The sequence below is a fragment of the Echinops telfairi genome, unplaced genomic scaffold, assembly GCF_000313985.2.
Source record: "Echinops telfairi isolate 266 unplaced genomic scaffold, ASM31398v2 ScPeMD7_4;HRSCAF=17, whole genome shotgun sequence".
NCBI lineage: Eukaryota > Metazoa > Chordata > Mammalia > Afrosoricida > Tenrecidae > Echinops > Echinops telfairi.
This window is the reverse complement of record NW_022103900.1, coordinates 37,432,990-37,451,486: the sequence shown is the minus strand read 5'-3', so window position 1 is coordinate 37,451,486 and position 18,497 is coordinate 37,432,990. Positions and strand designations below refer to the sequence as shown.

At 39.3% G+C, this 18,497-nt stretch overlaps 1 protein-coding gene across 1 annotated transcript in view; it reads right to left on the bottom strand.

Annotated features, from left to right (window-relative positions):
- Positions 1-18,497, bottom strand: part of CNTNAP5 (contactin associated protein family member 5) — a 1,132,484-nt gene that overhangs the window by 900,101 nt on the left and 213,886 nt on the right. The window lies entirely within an intron of this gene.

Here is an 18,497-nt window from a genome sequence, read left to right as displayed (position 1 = left end):
GTGCCTATCCCCCAGCACTTTCTCTGATGATATTATGTTGTCTGATATAACGAATAAAGTTTTCATTGATAATTTTCAGAGGCAGATCACCAGGCCCTTCTTGCTAATCTATTTTTTTCTGAAAGTCACAGTGTAACATGTTTACCTTAGGTGACCCTGGTGATATTTGAAGTATTGGTGGCATGATTTTTTGTATTGCAGCAACACACAAGTTACTGAAGTATGACAAACTTACATATTGATGGTGGAATAAACAATACTCATAAAAAGGGAAAAAGAACTCACAGCTTTCAAATTGACTCTGAGTCATAGTGACCCATATGGGGTTTCCCAGGCTCAGTAAATGTCTACAAGAACAAATAGCCTCATTTTTGTCTCAGAGGCTGGCTGGTGCCAACCTCGCAGTTAGCAGTCCAATGCCTAGCCTTGGGCACCACCACATTCCTAAAGAGATACTATAAATAGGTAATCCATGAATGCCTGGAACTGATAAGTTCCATGAAACAAAAAGAGAAATAAAATGAGATGAGTGTTGTAGTCAGCAAGAGACAAAGTACAAATTTAACTATAATATTCCCGTTAGTACTCATTGTGAATTTAAAGTATCAGCAGGAGTTGAGGAAAGTCGTCCAGAAGATATCTAAGGGAAGTGTCTTTGGGTAGGACAGAAAGAGGTCCTTAGGTGGGAAAATATAACCAGCATGTGGTGCATGAAGGAGTATTTCAGGAGGTGAAGACTCCTGGGGTCAGATCACGTAGGGTTTCATTGAAAGTACTTGGGCATTTACTTTAAATGGGATCCAGTAGTCAAAGATACTGAGGAAAGGAATATTTTCAAAAATTAACAGAGACACACAATTGCTGTGTTATGAACATTCTACACTATCTGGAAGAAGTGTAGAGACAAGGGACCTTTTTAAGATGCTAAAGCACTCAGGGTTTCTAGAGAAAGAAGAGAGAAGTGAATAGCATAAACACATTGGAATTGTCGGGTAGTGACACTATTTTGTAGGATGGACACATGACATCATACATTTGCCAAAATATATAATATTTTACAGCACTGTGGAGATTATTATAAACCATTTAACATAAAATTTATTTTAATGGCTCATAGCTACCTCTCATGTGTATCAGAATAGATCTATGCAACATAGGATTTTAAAACAATAGTTTTGTTGGCATATACTTCACATATCATACAATGCCATGATTCATGTACATTAAGAAAAGTTGAGCAATGTACACAGGATTTTTGATGGCTGATTAAAAAAAAAGATTGTCAGGACTTTTTCTGAACTACCTCTGGGGTGGACTAGAACTTCCAGGTTTTTGGTTAGCAGCTAAGATGATTCACTCCATCTGTTGTTAGGTGCCCAGGAATGGACTCTGACTCATGGCGACCCTGTGCCCAATAGAATAAAACACTGCTGGCCCCTGCATCATCTCACACTTGTTCTTATGCTTGAGTCTGTTACTGCCATTGCGCCAGTCTCCCTGAAAGCCTTCCTCTCTTTCATTGCCCTCTACTTCATCAAACCCGACAGCCTGCTCAGGGATTGATCTCTCCTGACAATGTGTCCAAAGTATGTGAGCCCAAAGAAGCTCAAGTCCACTGTAGTAGATCTATCTGCTATAGGTCTTCTTTTTCTATGATTCCCTAGTACTCTGATTGTCTTGATTATCTTACCTGTTACACTGCCATAGACTCTATTATCTAATCTATTATATTATAACATTATAAAATTAGGAGCCCAGATGGCGTAGTGGTTACATGTTGGCTGCTAAGTTCAAAACCACAAGCCACTTTGCAAAAGCAAGACAAGGCTTTCTACTCATGTAGAGTTACAGGCTTAGAAACCCATAGGGCAGTTCTACCCTGTCCTGTAGGGTGGCTATAAATTTGCTTTGACTCGATGGCAGTGAGAGAGTTTGGGGATTGTAAAATTACTCCCTTATCTCTTCATCTTCGTTATAAAACCATGAAGCAGGACTATGTCTGCTACACCTTATTCTCCAGTATATATTGAGCATATTAAGGGCATTTGGTTTATCCTTGAATGATTGTATAAATGGATTATGAATATTGAATCCCCTTCAAGGATAGAACCCTATTGTATTATGTGGTAGTTATATAATCTACTGTCAATTTGAGAGAATTAAGAGTGAAAGGGTGGAGTCTAGCCTGTCAATCAGGTCATAGCCAAGGAGGCCTCTGTGTGGGCATGGCCTTCTCCTGAGGATTCTGGGAAATCCTATATTCCTCCCTGGAAACAGGAGACACTCTCTCAGCTCACTCCCTGGGAGACATTGCAGCTGACAAGGAACAAGGAGCTATGCTAAGGCCCTGAGCTAAAGAAGCCCCATAGAGACCCCTCCCAGTGCTGAGATGCTTACAATGCCACTGGATCCACAAGACTTCTCACCCACTGGCATGTGATTCTTCTGCATTTGGTGTCATTGCATGTATTGCATGAGTCTGAAGAGCAATTTATGGATTGGTATTGGACATATAGGCTAATATCGGACTTATGGACATGTTCTGGACTAGGATGGGATGTTTTATCAATATTCAATTACTCTTGTATATAAACATCTTTTTTTATACACATATGAGTATCTCTACAAATTTGTTTATCTAGAGTCTAGACTAACACATTGTATTAGTCTGGGTACTTTAGAGAAACAAATCCACAGAAACTCATGTAAAAGAGAGAGTTTTATATAAAGGTTAAGTGCACATCAAGAAAACATCCCAACCCAGTGCTGCCCAAGCCCACAAGTCCAACATTAACCCATTAACCCCTATGTCCAACACCAATCCACAAAGTCCTCCTCCATCTCACAAAACACACTATGATGCTGACTTCAGGAGAAGAACCATATCAGTGAATGGGTAAGCATCTCAGCGCTGGCAGGGGTCTCCACATGACTGCTCCAGCAGCCAGGGCTGCATCGGGGTAGGTCCAGGAAGCTTCTCCTTGGGGATGTCTTGCAGGAAGTGAGCCTTGCCAGCTGAAGCAGGAACTGCGAAGGCAGCTGCACCCTGGTGCGACCATCACAAAGAAAGAGACCTGAAAATTAGCAAGGCAAGGCTTACCATGCCATTTATCCCTTCAATTAACCCCACATGCTTATTGGCCAGGTTGGCACAGTAAACTACCTCAATTGTGTTAAATATTCTTTCCCTTAGCATACCCTGAAATAAACTCTCTTTCAAATAAAATTATCATAAGTTCCTCCCCATACAGCCTTCATTAGGCATCAAAATGCCTCTGTAAAAACTATGCAGTGCTAGCAAAGAGTTTTTTTTTCTTCCCACCACTCCCTTGTTTCTCTTTTAAATATTAAAATTTGACCTCATATTTGATCTGCCTATTTCAAAATCATTTATTTTAATTGTAATTCAGATTCACTCATGCTCCATATAGTAGAGTAAGAGATATGTGTAATAATAATAATAGTAATTAAAGTTGCTTCCCTTAAACATCAACCCTAGTTCAAATTTGGCATGAGTCTTCAATTATCTTACTTACAAAGGTTGAAACTACTTCTTGGACACACCCAGGTATTAGCAAGTTAAGCGATAAAACAAAGTCTGTGTCCAGTTTTGACTCTGTGAAATATATAACTTTAACAATAATTGTGACCTTATAGCACACATCTAGATGGATCTAAAATTTGTATTAGTGTTTCCTAGTGCTGAGAGGGAGGGGCAAAGAAAGTATAAATGGAAAGGAAACTCACGTTAATTAAATGTATGCCCGCACAACCATTTTTTACAATTAATGTTAACAAGTTGTACACTTGCAACAAGTTGAATTGAAAAAGTTGTGCAGAAGATATACATCCTTCCAATGCCCCCGCGTGCTCCACTCACCTCTCTGTCCACACCCTCCAAAAAAACCCAACCATAAAATCAGAGTATTTGCTAAGACAACTGTGTACAACCAAAAACCTCATGGGATTTGATTCTATGGTTTGGAAATCTAGGGCTACGTTTTCAAGGGACAAGGCAGCTAATTGGCACAATAAAGTGTTCTCTGTTTCTGTTCTGCTCATAGTTCACTGAGTAGTGCCCAGGTCTTAAAACCTTGCAAGTGGCCATTTGAGTCCTGGCCATCAGTTTCTGATGAGCTGGAGGGCCAGAGTAAGCCAGAGACGGAGCAGAAAGAAGGCAGAGCAGGGCTTGGAATGTGTGCCTAATTGCCTCAAAGAACAACTGCCTCTTTGCCGTGAGACGTGTTGTACAGAATGGAGTCCAGCATTTGGTCAAAGGTTTTATAGCATAATCATGTGTAAAGGGAAAATGCAGAATAGGCTGTAAGATTCTCATGGAATCCAAGCATTACTGAACTCATAGGAGCAAGATGAAAATCTGAAATTATTACTCTGAGATCACCTTTAAACCTAAAACCAAAATACTCCCTGAAGATATCTCCCCCCCCCCACCATTTCATTGGGAGTTAATAGAGATATCATATCGTTCCATAGTTCAATCACATCAAATTGCAACCACAATAAATTTCAAAACTTTCTTTTCCTTCTTGAACTGCTTGACATCAGGCCCCCTTCCCCCACCACTGTAGCCCCCAGAAACCCTTATTCTATTTACTGTCCCTATAGGTTCATCAATCCTGGGATTCATGAAGATTTCTTAAAATGAAACAATAGTTTATGCAACCTCATGTAGATTTTCTGCCTGAAGCATTATGCTATTTTAAGAACAAGCTATATGTGCTCAAAATGATAATAGCAATAGGAAAAAATTAGATCAAAACTTTAGGGGACAATAAGTGTATGTGAATGTGGAAGGAACAACTTAGAAAGGAGGATAATAATGTTTATATAGCTCAAATGATATAATCTGAATTGCACATGCAGACAGAGTTGGAATAGTGTTGCTGTGCATGTTCCAACATTCAAAAAATAAATTAGAAAGAAACAAAGAATACTTGCAGAGTTGTTAGGTACTGTGTTAAATTCTTTACTGTATTAGCACTTGATCAGTGTGTAATTCTCTAAGGAAGTGTTGTTATATTATTCCATCTTTATAATAGTCCTAGGAAGTAGGTCCACTTGATATTTTTATTTGTACCTCCAAATAATTTGTCTCTCAATTTTCTGCACTGTGGTAGAGTGTATGTGGTTATAATGCTTGCAGCTTAGTCACTAGTATTTTTAATGTTTCAAGAGAAAGACAGGCCATCTACTTCTGAAAATGAACCAGTGAAACCCCTATGGATCACAAGATATTGTTGTCATTATAGTGCTCGAAGATGAGCCCCCTAGATGGAAAGGCATTCAAAATACACAGTGGCTGCACAAAGGACTTGAACCAAAGCCATCGAGTCAATTTTAACGTACAGTGACCCTATGGACAGGATAGAACTGCCCTTATGGGTGTCCAAGGCTGTGAATCTTCACTGGAGCAGAAAGTCTCATGTTTCTACTCTCTCCTGTGCAGTGTCTGATACAATCACACTGCTGACCTTATGGTTAGCTGCCCAGTGTGGAACCCAGACTATACCACCAGGGCTCCTGCAAAACAATGGACTATAGCATACCAACAATCATGAATCTGGCCAATCACTGGGCAACATTTCATTCTCTTATCTGTAGTGAGCCCATGAATCAAAGCCTGTTTGCTGGAAAATAACAAGAACAGAATCTCACAAAATGAGCCACCAAGTCAAAGTCATAGAGTTAAATAGTGGAGCCAGGGCTTGGGTTCTGATCCATGGTTCTAAATCACATACTGTTAGCTAATTCATGTGTTGATAGGAGAGAGAATTCATGTGTTGATGGAGAGATAACACTAACTAGATGGGTTATTCAGATGTTCTTATGGAAATGTGTAGCATCTTGCACATTCCAGTACTTCCCTAAAATACCCTGTTAATTGTTAGGGACAGAACAGGAGCTTCTGCCCTGCTGGCTAAGGGGATGAATAAAGGACCTCGTGAGAACACGTTATGAACAAAGTGCTCTGTGAGAACTAGCTTGCTAAATACCTTGACCTTGGCCCTGGTGCAAATACTAACACAGGACTATACTGAAGGTAATTCTGAGACATGCTGACCCAGAGTCAGAGCTGAGATAAATTAAGAGCCTCAAGGATAAACCAAGCAACTAATTAAAATGTTGCTTCACTAGCTGCAAAACAGCAACCCTGTCCACTGTGAAAGTGCCATTTGCACAAGTATTCCCCCCTAGCCAACGTCCCTTCTCAACTGGTGAAGGGGGACCTGCTCTGCCTCCACAGGGAAGTATATCTTATCTGTGCTTATGATAGCCTTCTCATCTCTCTGGAAGGACTCTCTTTATTTATTTTTATTTGACCCTATGCTTTAATGATACTGTGGCTTTAACTCTGCTCCTATGTGAATGTGTATAAGCGTAGACCCTAACAAATCACACAGATCTGGAACTTTCTAGCACACCCCGGTGCTGAACTTTCCATTAATGAATGTGTCTATTTCGCTCATATGACTAAATTCCTAAAGGAGCAAGAAAGGAAGAATAAGAATAAACTCACTGTCACTGAGTCAATGATAATTCATTGTTACCCTTCTCCCCTCCCCCCACCTCCAGACTCTGTGGGTTTCCCAGACTGAAACTGTTTAGGAAGTAGAAAGCCTCATTTTTGTCCTTATCCTGGGGTTTCAAACTGCTGACCATGTGGAACTCAGCCCAACACGTAATCACGACACTACCAAGACTTCTTAAAAAGAAGTCTTAAAAAGAAAAAGAAGTCAGAAGGAGCCAAATTAGGACTGAATTGTGGATGTCTAATGATTTCGTTAAAATTCTCACAAAAATGTCCTTGCTTGATGAGAAAACTGAGCAGGAACATTGTAGAGGAGCAGAGATTGTGTTTATTTTGTGTAGCTCAGTCAAAGCAAAATGAGAGTTGAATTGGACCGAACAGTTATCAGCACTACCCAGTGAAAAAAACCCGTCAAGCTAATATTTTGATTTTTTCTAGAAATCATATAACAAAAAAGAAACTGTTAGAATTATTATTGTCATTTCCAGTTATAATCAATAAAATTATTTAAATGAAAATTATTCTGCATATAAGATGTAAGCCAACAGTATTAATTTTAGAAATTACTCTTTCAATTGTTTATTTTGTTTCAGAAAAATCAGAGATGTGAGCTATGAGATGATATGGGGGATAAAAAGACTTTGCCTTTATAGACCTTGTTAATCCCTATTAAATCAACCATGAAATTGATCTTCACTCTTTCTTTTAAATGAAAATGGCACAGCAACTACTTTTCAAAGGACTGGTTAATATTAGTAGTTATACTACTGCAACTTTGTCACAGGTGGGAAAATGAGCTAGGCCTCTGAGCCCTGAGGGTAACCTCCAGGCCTGAGGAGCAAGCAACGGAAGAGGAGGTGCCACTCTCTCAGTGGTCCACCCAGGATCAATTTGGTACGTTGCGCTGGCCTGGTATGGCCAGATGTAGGGACTTCATTGAGCCTCAGCAGACTGCCAAGATCAACAAGATGAAGAAGATATAGAAAACTTTGTTGGAGACTTTCAGCTGCATTGATTTGAAGAAAGGTTACACCACCTCTGATGAGACCCATGTCAAAAATATGTCTATATGGAGCTACTAGGGAACGGACTCAGCGATCAAACCCTTGAACACAATTTCTGAAGATAAGAAAGTCAGAGTCAGAGGACACAGAGCACCTTCAACCCACCCTTCTGAGAAGCCAACTGATCAAATAGAGAGGGTGTCTTCTGAGAACAATGTTCGCATTAAGTTAAAGGCATACTCTTCAGGAAAGTGATGCCTGAAATTCAAAGGCACTCCAGTCCCACCTGGCCAATGAGTCCCAAACTTGGAAAAGCTGACTCATATAAAAATTGGGGGGAAACTCGGGTAAGGATCTTACGCTACAATCCACAAAGGGAAAAGCAAGGCCAGCGGGGCGTTGGTAGTCCTGAAGGTGACCAGGCTGCAGGAAGAATTCACGCCTTTCACAGCTATCAGAGAAGGTAGGAAACATAAAAAGTCCCACTCCTATTCACCTCATTGTCAAACTGTTGAAAGATGAAGACAAAGGAAATTTTGAAAGCACTGCAGAAAATAACTTGCTGAAGGATAAGTGTGTGTTTGAGGGCTGACATCTCATCAGAACCAATGGTGCTGAGAAAGTGATGTGGTGACATTTTCAACGTGCTTCAAACAAGAAAAACAACAGGAACCTGTCAACTAAGAATTCTATATCCAACAAAAGTATCCTCCAAATGTGAAGGCTGAAGACCTTTCCAGATCAGCAAAGACCAGAATAATTCATTGCTATCAGTTATATCTTTCAAGAAACATCTAAGAACATCCTTCTGGCTAAAATAGAATTTGAGACAGTAACTGAATTCCAGAGGGAAAAGATGAAGAAATGGTAAATATGAACTCTGTTGATGTAATTTCCCCTCAATTTAGAAAAAAAAAATCCATAACATATTATAAAACAATACTTATAAGAATGGGTCAATGTAAAACATAAATAGACACTTATATATGAGAAGGAGGAGGGAAGAAAATTTTAAACAGGCAAATGATTTAAATAATCATTTCACAAAAGAAGACATACCAATGACAATGTGGTAGTTAGATTGTATGTCAACTTGAATTTGTATTAAAGTGTAGGGTGCCATCTAACCCATTAATCACATCACAGCCTGATGATGCCTTCTAGGAGATGTGGCTGTCTTATGAGAGAGACAGTGGGGGCTCTTCCCCTCCCCTTTTTCACCCCTTTGACTTCCTGCTTTTAGAGACTCTCCACCTGCATCCAGGGGTGGCCCATGTAGGTTGCTTGGCCCTGAGAGCTACAGGGGCCCTCTCATATTTCCACCAATCTTTGATCCAAGTGACCCTGCACCCACTGACCTGTTTGCTCCCTGCTTCCAGCTTCACTTTTTGCTATCCTTGGCAGCTACATGATCCTGGAGAGGGCCTGCCTGGCATTGGACCCATGGACTTAAGTTGGACTGGGCTGGAATGCCTTCTTGATATTGAGCTCTGTCTAAAAGAGAATACTACTACTTCAAAATACCCTACTTTCAAAAAGACTAGAAATTCAATTTCCCAATAATGCTTAATCTTCAGATTATAATAATATGAAAGTGCTTCACACCAGAAGGAGAGCATCTGTTCTTCAAACTGAATAAAAAATCATTATATTTATAATTACACTTGCCCATTACTAACTTGTTAAACCAGAATTCCCCCAATCTCCATTTCAGTGAAAGACAACATTTGCTTAATTTTTTTTTCCATTAAAAAGTACATGGAGGTAACTTCCTTATGAAGGATTCTGATTCATTTGAAGAATGAGAAATCAAGATAGAATTATTAGCAAATACATCTCAGACCAAGAAAGAACCCACATTCTGTAAAAAAGGGATATTTGAGTTTAGTCACTGTTTTGCTCTAGCAAGTTAGATGATTTCAGTCAAGTTACTTTTTTTTTAAACTACAGTTACTACTATACCCTATTCTATGAAGCTATGATCTTCTTCTTTCGACGCTGGAGGAGAAAGTACAACATCATTTAGAGAACTAAGATGCATCTGACCCTCACCCTGGCACTTGCAACCACCTCTTATGCCTGCAAAAGCCGAACAGGAACAAGGAACACCAAAGAAGTACTGATGCATTTGAATTGTGGTGCTGGTGAGGAATATTGAATAGACCATAATCTGCCAAGAAGAAGAAACAAACAAGACTTGGAAGAAGTATATCGAGATGTTCCTTAGAAATTGGATGGAGAAATTTCATCTCAAGTATTTCAGACATTTTACTAGAAGGGACCAACCCCTGGAAAAAGATATGATAAATGGTAAAGCAGAGGGTCATTACAAAGAAGACACTTTAGGAAACAGATTTGCACAGTGGCTGTGATAATAGGCTCAAACATAATAATCACTGTGAGGAGAGAGTAGGAATGATCAGTTTTTCCTTCAGACTCATAGAAACATAAAACAACAATAACAACTGATCACAAATTAGAATACATTAAAGGAATGCAAGTGTAGACACATATTTATAAAATTCTAAAGCTGATGGTGCCCGGCTATCAAAAAGTATAGCGTCTGGGGTCTTAAAGGCTTGAAGGTAATCAAGTGGCCATCAAGCTCAGATGCAACAAAGCCCACATGGAAGAAGCACACCAGCCTATGCAACCACGAGGTGTCGAAGGGATCAGGTATAAGGCATCATCAGAACAAAAAATCTTACCATAGTGAATGATGGGGGAGTTTGGAGTGGAGACCAAAAGCCCAATAGCAGGCCACTGGAGACTCCCTTGCAGAGGGGTCTCGGGGAGGAGACGAGCCAGTCGGGGCGATGTAGCAACGGTGAAAAATACAACTTTCCTCTAGTTCCTAAATGTTTCATCCCCACTCCCACTATCATGATATGAATTCTACCTTGCAAGTCTGGCTAGACCAGAGGATGTATACTGGCACAGATAGGAACTGGAAATCCAAGGAATCCAGGGCAGATGATCCCTACAGGACCAGTGGTATGAGTGGTGATACTGGGAGGGTAGAGGGAGAATGGGTTAGAAAGAGGGAACCAATTACAAGGAACTATATGTGACCTCCTCCTTGGGGGACGGACAACAGAAAAGTGGGTGAAGGGAGACGTGGGACAGGGCAAGATATGACAAAATAATAATTTATAAATCATCAAGGGCTCATGAGGGAGGGAGAGCAGTGGGGGAGGGGGAAAAAGAGGACCTAATGCCGGGGGCTTAAGTGGAGAGGAAATGTTTTGAGAATGATGAGGACAATGAATGTACAAATGCATTTTACACAATTGATGTATGTATGGATTGTGATAAGAGTTGTATGAGCCCCTAATAAAATGATTTTTTTTAAAATTCTAATGTGTTGTTTTATTTATAAATAGCATACAACCAAAGAGCAAAATGTTTTAAATTAAAGTAGAACATGTGGGCATATGGAAGTTTAAAATGTCCAAAGTATGAGAAAGCCAAAAAACAAAAGACCAAACTTTATGCCATTAAGTCGATTCTGACTCATAATGGCCCTATAGGACAAGGTAAAACAGCCCCTATGGGTTTCCTAAATTGTAACTCTTTATGGAAGTTGAAGCCTGGTCTTTCTCCCATGGAGAGGCTGGTAATTTCAGATCTCTGATCCAACTCGTACCCGCTACTGCCACCAGGGCCCTAGTAAGCCAACAAAAGGTCAATGAATTATGTTCTTAACATACTCATCCTTTAGATCTTTTCCTAAGACACACACGTGCATAAATGTATGCAATCATATAACCAAGTCTGACTTCTATATGTATGTGGTGGCTGGAGGGAAGAGGGAGAGTAAGTGGTTGTACAAGTTCTTTTTTAGGTTTTTAGTCAGAAAACACAGATTTTTAGTCTGTTCTGGAGCACACTCTTCTTTATAGATATTGCCATCAAAATCTAAAAAAAGCAAAAAACAAAACAGAACTAGAATATAGGTGTTTATTTAATACATAGAGATCCTGAGAGAATATATGAAGGTAAGAAAAAAAAGTTTTGCTATTAGCAGGCACGAGAAGACCCCAAACAAACAAACAAACAAATAAACAAAAAGGCATACTGTTGAGAACGAAGGGGGCTGGAGCAGAGACCCAAAACCCATCTGTAGACAATAGGATATCCCCTTGCAGAAGGGTAACAAGGAAGGGATGAGTCAACGATGATGCAGTATAGCACCAAGGACACACATAATGTTCCTCTGGTTATTTGAGGCTTCCACACCCAACACTATCATGACTTCAGTCATGGCTAGACTGTTCAGTTCTGGCTAGACTGGAACATGTACACTGGTACAGATAAGACCTCATGACACAAAGAATCCAGGTCAGATGAACTCCTCAGGAACAGAATTGGGAATAGTGATACCAAGAAGGTAGGGAGAAGTTGGGGGGAGTAGGGAGGAAGGGGAAACCAATCACAATGATCAACGTATAATTCCCCCACCCACAGGCGGATGAAGGGAGATAGTGGTCAGATGTAAGACAAGAAAACAATAATAATTTATAAGTTATCCAGGGGTCACAAGGTGGTGAAGGGGGAAGGGAGAGCAAAGAGGAGCTGATACCAAGGGCTCAAATAGAAAGTAAATGTTTAGAAAATGATGTTGGCAACATATGTAAAAATATACTTGAAACAATGGATGTGTGGACTGTTATAAGAGCCCCCAATAATATGATTTATAAAATAAAATAAGTTTTGCTACTAGAGTTCCAGTTCATATTGGGTGAGTTTATATGAAACAGGACATGTTTAATCATGCTTTTGTGAGAAGTGGATGGTTGCAAATTAATTCCTTCAGTAATACACTTGCATGATTTCATTACTGCCTTCGAAAAAGCAAAGGTCCAATCAAATCTGATTTGGGAGGTAATATTCCGGCCATTTAAATGAAAGGCAGAGAGGTCAGCTCAGAAGTTATGGTTACTGTTTCTTCTTTGTGATTTCAAAGTACAATCTGGATAGATTTTAGCAAAACATATGGGCCCATCATGGGAGCCCATGAAAATCATGGGAGCCCATGAAAAGTTTGAAGAAACCTGAAAACTACATGATGAGAAAAAGACAAAGTTCAGATGTCTTTGTTTCATAATACACCTGCTCTTCTTTTTTTATGACAATACACCTGCTCATTCTCTAAGGGAGATCTGATGAGAATTACACTTGGAAATGCTGCCCCATCATGACCCACTCTACAGCCCTGATCTTTACTCTTTCAGAATTCTTTTTGCTTCCAAGCTCAGCGAACATTTAGAAGGACCATAATCCGAGTTCCTTGAAGAAATATGGTTTTCGGTGTCATGTAAATCCAAGAGCAAAGAGTGCTCTGGAGAAGGGTTGGAGAGATGGAAAGACAGCCTTCAGTGGGGTCTGGAACCAAATGTAGGGCATTTCAAAAAACAATAACCACATTTTAATAGTTTTGTTTAATAAAGATTTTGGAGCTGTAGTAGCAATACTTTTTGACTCATCCTCGTATGTGCTGAAAGGTCAAGCTTGCATCATTTTTAATTTTCACAAACTCTTGTGTAATGGTTGATTTACAGTATAACTTTGCAGGATAAATTATAAATACTATAAGAGGTATCCTTCAAAACGAGAAAAATGGGAAAAATCAATCGCATTTAGTCATTAGTTTTCACAAATTGAAAACTTGGAACAAAATTTCCACATACATGGAAGATATGCTTGTTGATATATATATATATCAACATGTATATATACATATATACATAAATACACGTGTATATACAATTATGTTGAGACCTATACATATGTGAGGTAGTTAATTTATTGTGCCTACCTGGCTGATGAACACATGTAGGATTAATTGAAGGGCAGAGAGATAAATGGTTCAGTGAGCCTCGCCTTTTTAGTTCTCAGGTCACTTGCTTTCTGATGGTCAGACAAGGTTGCTGCTGCCTTAGCCAGTTCCCTGCTTCAGCTGGCAAGGCTCACTTCCTGTAAGACTTCCCTGAGGAGAAGCCATATGGACCTACCTCGATGCAGCCCTGGGTGCTGGAGCAGCCATGTGGACACCCCTACCAGAGCTGAGATGCTTACATGTTCACTGATTCGGCTTTCCTCCTGCAGTCGGCATCACAGTGTGTGTTTTGTGAGATGGAGGAGGACTTTGTTGATTGGTGTCAGACATATGCACTAATGTTGGACTTGTGGGCTTGGGCAGCACTGGGCTGGGATGTTTTCTTGATGTGCACTTACCCTTTATATAAAACTCTCTCTTATACATATGAATTTCTGTGGATTTATTTCTCTAAGGTACCCAGACTAACACAATATACTTATATACATATAGATACACACACACACACACACACACGCACATATATATGGTTATATATACATATAAATAGCACCATCAACACTTATAGCCATTCGATATGACTTGGTATTAATAATGGCATTGATAGCTGCTACCACAACTATTCTTGTTTCTTTGTAAATATTTTGTTCTTGTGTAGGTGGAAATTTACAAAGCAAATCCATTTCGTATTCAATCATTGATGTACATTTTGTTCTGTAGCATTAGTTGCAATGCCTTCAATGAAGTATCATTCTTGCCACTTTCCTCCTTTGGTTTTGGTTCTGTTTGCTCATCTTCATTCTTCCTGTCTTTGGGTTTGGGTTCAGCTCAGATTCATTTACGTTCTAAGTATCATTTTCTTCATGGATGTTATTGTTCATGTTGTAAGTCTGAATATCATGACTTCATTCCTGCCTTAAAGGTTATTTAAGGGACATAATTTCGGCATTCTTGCACTCTCTCTAAAACCATTTTCTGATTATATGTATATATAACTTTGAATTTTGTTTTATGCTTCCTCCTATAATATCCAGCATGTACTGCGATCCTGTTCAGAGCAGTAGGTATTAGTAGCTAGATACTATCGTGTCTTTTGGTCTCAGGCTAGTAGAAGCTTCAGTTCATATGGTTTATTAGTCCTTTAGACTAATTGCTTCCTGTATCTTTGCTACTCTTTATTCTTCTACAGTCTAAATGGGAAGAGACCAGTAGTTGTAGTTTTATTTATTTATTTATAATCATTTTATTGGGGGTTTGTACAACTCTTACCACAATCCAGACATACATCTATTGTGTCAAGCACATTTGCACATTTTTTGCCATCATCATTCTCAAAATATTTGCTTTCTACTTGAGCCCTTGGTATCAGTTCCTCATTTTTCCCCTCCTTCCTGCTTCCCCCTCCCTCATGAACACTTGATAATTTATAAATTATTATTATTTTCTCATATCTTACACTGTCTGACATCTCCCTTCACCCACTTTTCTGTTGTCCATCCCCCAGGGAGGAGGTTATATGTAGTAATTGGTTCCCCCTTTCCACCCCACCCTCCTTCCACCCTCTGGTATCGCCACTCTCAGCACTGGTCCTGAAGGGATCATCTGTCCTAGATTCCCTGTGTTTCCAGTTCCTATCTGTACCAGTGTACAACCTCTGGTCTAGCCAGATTTGTAAGTAGAATTTGGATCATGATAGTGGGGGGAGAGGAAGCATTTAGGAAAGCTGTATGTTTCACTGTTGCTACACAGCACCCTGACTGACTCATGATCACTTGCAAACATTTAAGACCCTAGTCACTAGTCATCAAAATACAACATAGGACATTGTCTTTATGAACTATGCTTTATGACTATTGAGTAGAGCTCCCAAAATGATCTCTCAAAACCATCAGCTAAATTTCTCAAGGACTTCGATTCTGGATAAGAGTGTGCATAACTTTGAGCCCTCTTTTGTCCTCTATAAAAACTCACTGCCATTGAGTGGCTTCCAACTCATCGCTAGGCTATAGTGCCCCTGAGGGGTTCTGCGGCTGTAAATTTTTATGGAATCAGAAGGCGTCCTCTTTTTCTGTGGGAGCATCTGTGGTTTTAACTTGCTGACCTTGAACTCACAAGCTCAACTTGGAACTAACTCCACTTCTAAATACATGGATATATTTGCAACACACTCTCTCACGTATGTAGACATATCCTCTGCCAAACATATCTAGCTCATCGGAGCACTCCCACATGCCATTCCACACCTCTTCGGGGTACATATCTACATACCTATCCATTCAGATATTATTATCTGCTGTTGTTCTCATGGCAAGATTGTAATCGTATTTGAGGCTCTTGCCTACGCAGAACCCCTGGTGTCTTTGTTTGCATTGGTTATGTTGTGCTGATGTCCCCCTTACTGCCTGCTGCCTTCCCTTTCACCCCAGAGAACACGTCTTTACTACGCAGTTAGTAGGAGTCTTCCTGCCATTAGGGTTACTTTTTTTTTTTTGGCTACGATCTGCAAGGTCAGCAGTTCCGCACCACCAGCCACTCTGCGGGAGAAAGATGAGGTTTTCTACTTCCATAAGAGTTACCGTCTCAGAAACCCACGGGGGCAGTTCTACCCTGTTCTACAGGGTCTCCTTGAGTCAGACGCGACAAGATGGCAATGAGGTGAGGACGCAGCTAGTGATCTTTCCTGTTCCATTACCAGCCCTGGTGACCATCAAATAATATTTCTTTCTGAGCATAAGCCTTTTATTGACTTTTAAAATGAGTGGTCTCATTTAATATTTGTCCTTTTTTGAAACACTTATTTCTTTCAGCATAGTGCCCTCCAGGTTCATCCTGTTGAGAGATGTTTTCCAGATTCCTCAGTATCTTTTCCATTGTTTGGTATTCCTTTGCATATATGTACTGCAGTTGGTTGACCCATTCATTCGGTGTTGACACTTAAGTGGCTTTCTGTCTTTTTATCTTCATGAGTAATGCTTTGATGGGCATGGGTATGCATATCCAAGTCACATCTAATAGCCCTCTAGCGGTTCTCAACCAGTGGGTCGCAACCCCTTTGGGGGCCGAACAACCCTTTGACAGGGGTCACTCTATTCATAACAGTAGCAAAAGCACAGTTATGAAGTAGCAACAAAACTAATTTTATGGATGGGGGGCAACCACAGCATGAGGAATTAACTGTATGAAAGGGTTGCAGCATCAGGAAGGTTGAGTCTAGATTATATACCTCTAAGTGGTATATTTTTAACACTAAACTATTTCCAACTTTGTAAGTAGGCATCATGCTATTTTTCTCACACTCTCACCATTTTATCTACCTGTCTGTCTGTCTGTCTATCTGTCTGTCTATCTATCTATCATCTATCTATCTATCTATCTATCTATCTATCTATCTATCATCTATCTATCTATCTATCATCATCATCATCATCATCTGCCATCTATCTATCTATCATCTATTATTTCCATTGAGTAAGCACTGGGGTGCAATCCTCAAGGTTGATAGTGAAAACCCTTAAGCTGTGCTATGAAAGAAAGATACGGCTGTCTGTCCCCTCGTAAAGATTTTTTGCCCCAGGAGTCATATAGAGGGGGCTGTGTGTCAGAATCAACTCCACTGCAGTGGGTTTTATCATTGATGAGATGAAATAGTATTCCATTACTGTTTTATTGTATTTCTCTAAGGGATAATATCCTAAACATCTCCAGCTATTTTGGATTACCTGAATATCTTCTTGGCAAAATATCTGTTCATGTCATTTGTCTATATTTCAATTGTACTACTTGGCTTTTTAAATTGAGGTGGTGAGATTTTCTATAAACGTTACATTAATCCCTTGTCCAGTATGTTCTTGACAGAATTTTATTCTCAGCCTATACGATCCCTTTTTCTCTTTTAGAGAAGTCTTTTGATGCATATTATAAGTGTTTAATTTTTAGGTGGTCCTAGTTTATGTTCTGCTGTTTGTGAATATGTGGTCATGTTTAATAAACAATTTATGTCAATATTGCCCTTATAGACACTCCTGTTTTTTCTTCTGTGATTTTTTTATAGCTTCAGGCTTTACATATAGGTCTTTGATCATCTTGAGTTAATTTTTGTATATGGTGTAAGGTAAGGTCTATGTTTTGCTTTTCTTTAAGTGGATATCTATTTCTGCCAGCACCATTTGGTAAAGAAACTCTCTCTTCCTTATTGAATGGAATTCAGCACTTTGTCGAATATCAGCTGTTCAAAGGATGATGGATTTACTTCTGCCATTAGTCTACATGTTTATCATTGTGCCAAATCAGGATGTTTTAACTACTGTGTTTGTATTCTGGTTGATTCTGATATTAGGAAGTATGCTTTACCTATTCTGGGTCTCTTTCAATAAAAAAAATGGTGATTAGTTTTTCCATCTCTTTTAAGAATGCTGAAAAACTCTAGATCATTATATTTGTCAGTGTTTTGGGGTAGTATTGATATTTTCACTTAGTCTTTCTATCTATCAGCATAGTGTATAACTCCAGTGATACAAGTCTCTTTTGGTTTCCTAAACTTGTATTTTGGAGTTTTCTATGTAAAGGTCTTTACTTTATTCCTAAGTGGTTTACGAAGCTGCACGAATATCGAGTTTTTTGGTAGCTATTGTACATGGTATTGTTTTTCTGATTCACTTCTCAGAGTTCTATTTGTGTACATTAATCTGACTCTCTGCCGCTTTTCTAAATCCCTTTTAGGTTCAGTTGCTCTTGGTACATGCTCTGAGATTGTCTATGTATGGGATCATATCATCTGCAAGCAAGTATGTTTTTACAATTTTCTTACCAATCTGTATGTCTTTATTTCCCTTCCATGCCTAATTAGTCAGTCTAGGATTTCCAAGTGAATACTGAGTAAAGGGTGGCAAAGGACATCCTTTGCTTAATCATCAGGAATAAAGGGAATGCTTTCATTCTCTCTCCATTGACAATAATGTTGGCTGTTAATTTAGTACATGTACCTTTAATTATGTTGAAGAATTTCCTTTCTATTTTGCTGAGAGGTTTCTTTTAGGAGGACGTAGTTTGAGTTTTATCAAATGCCTTTTCTGAATCAATTGATATTATCATGTGATTCGTTTAT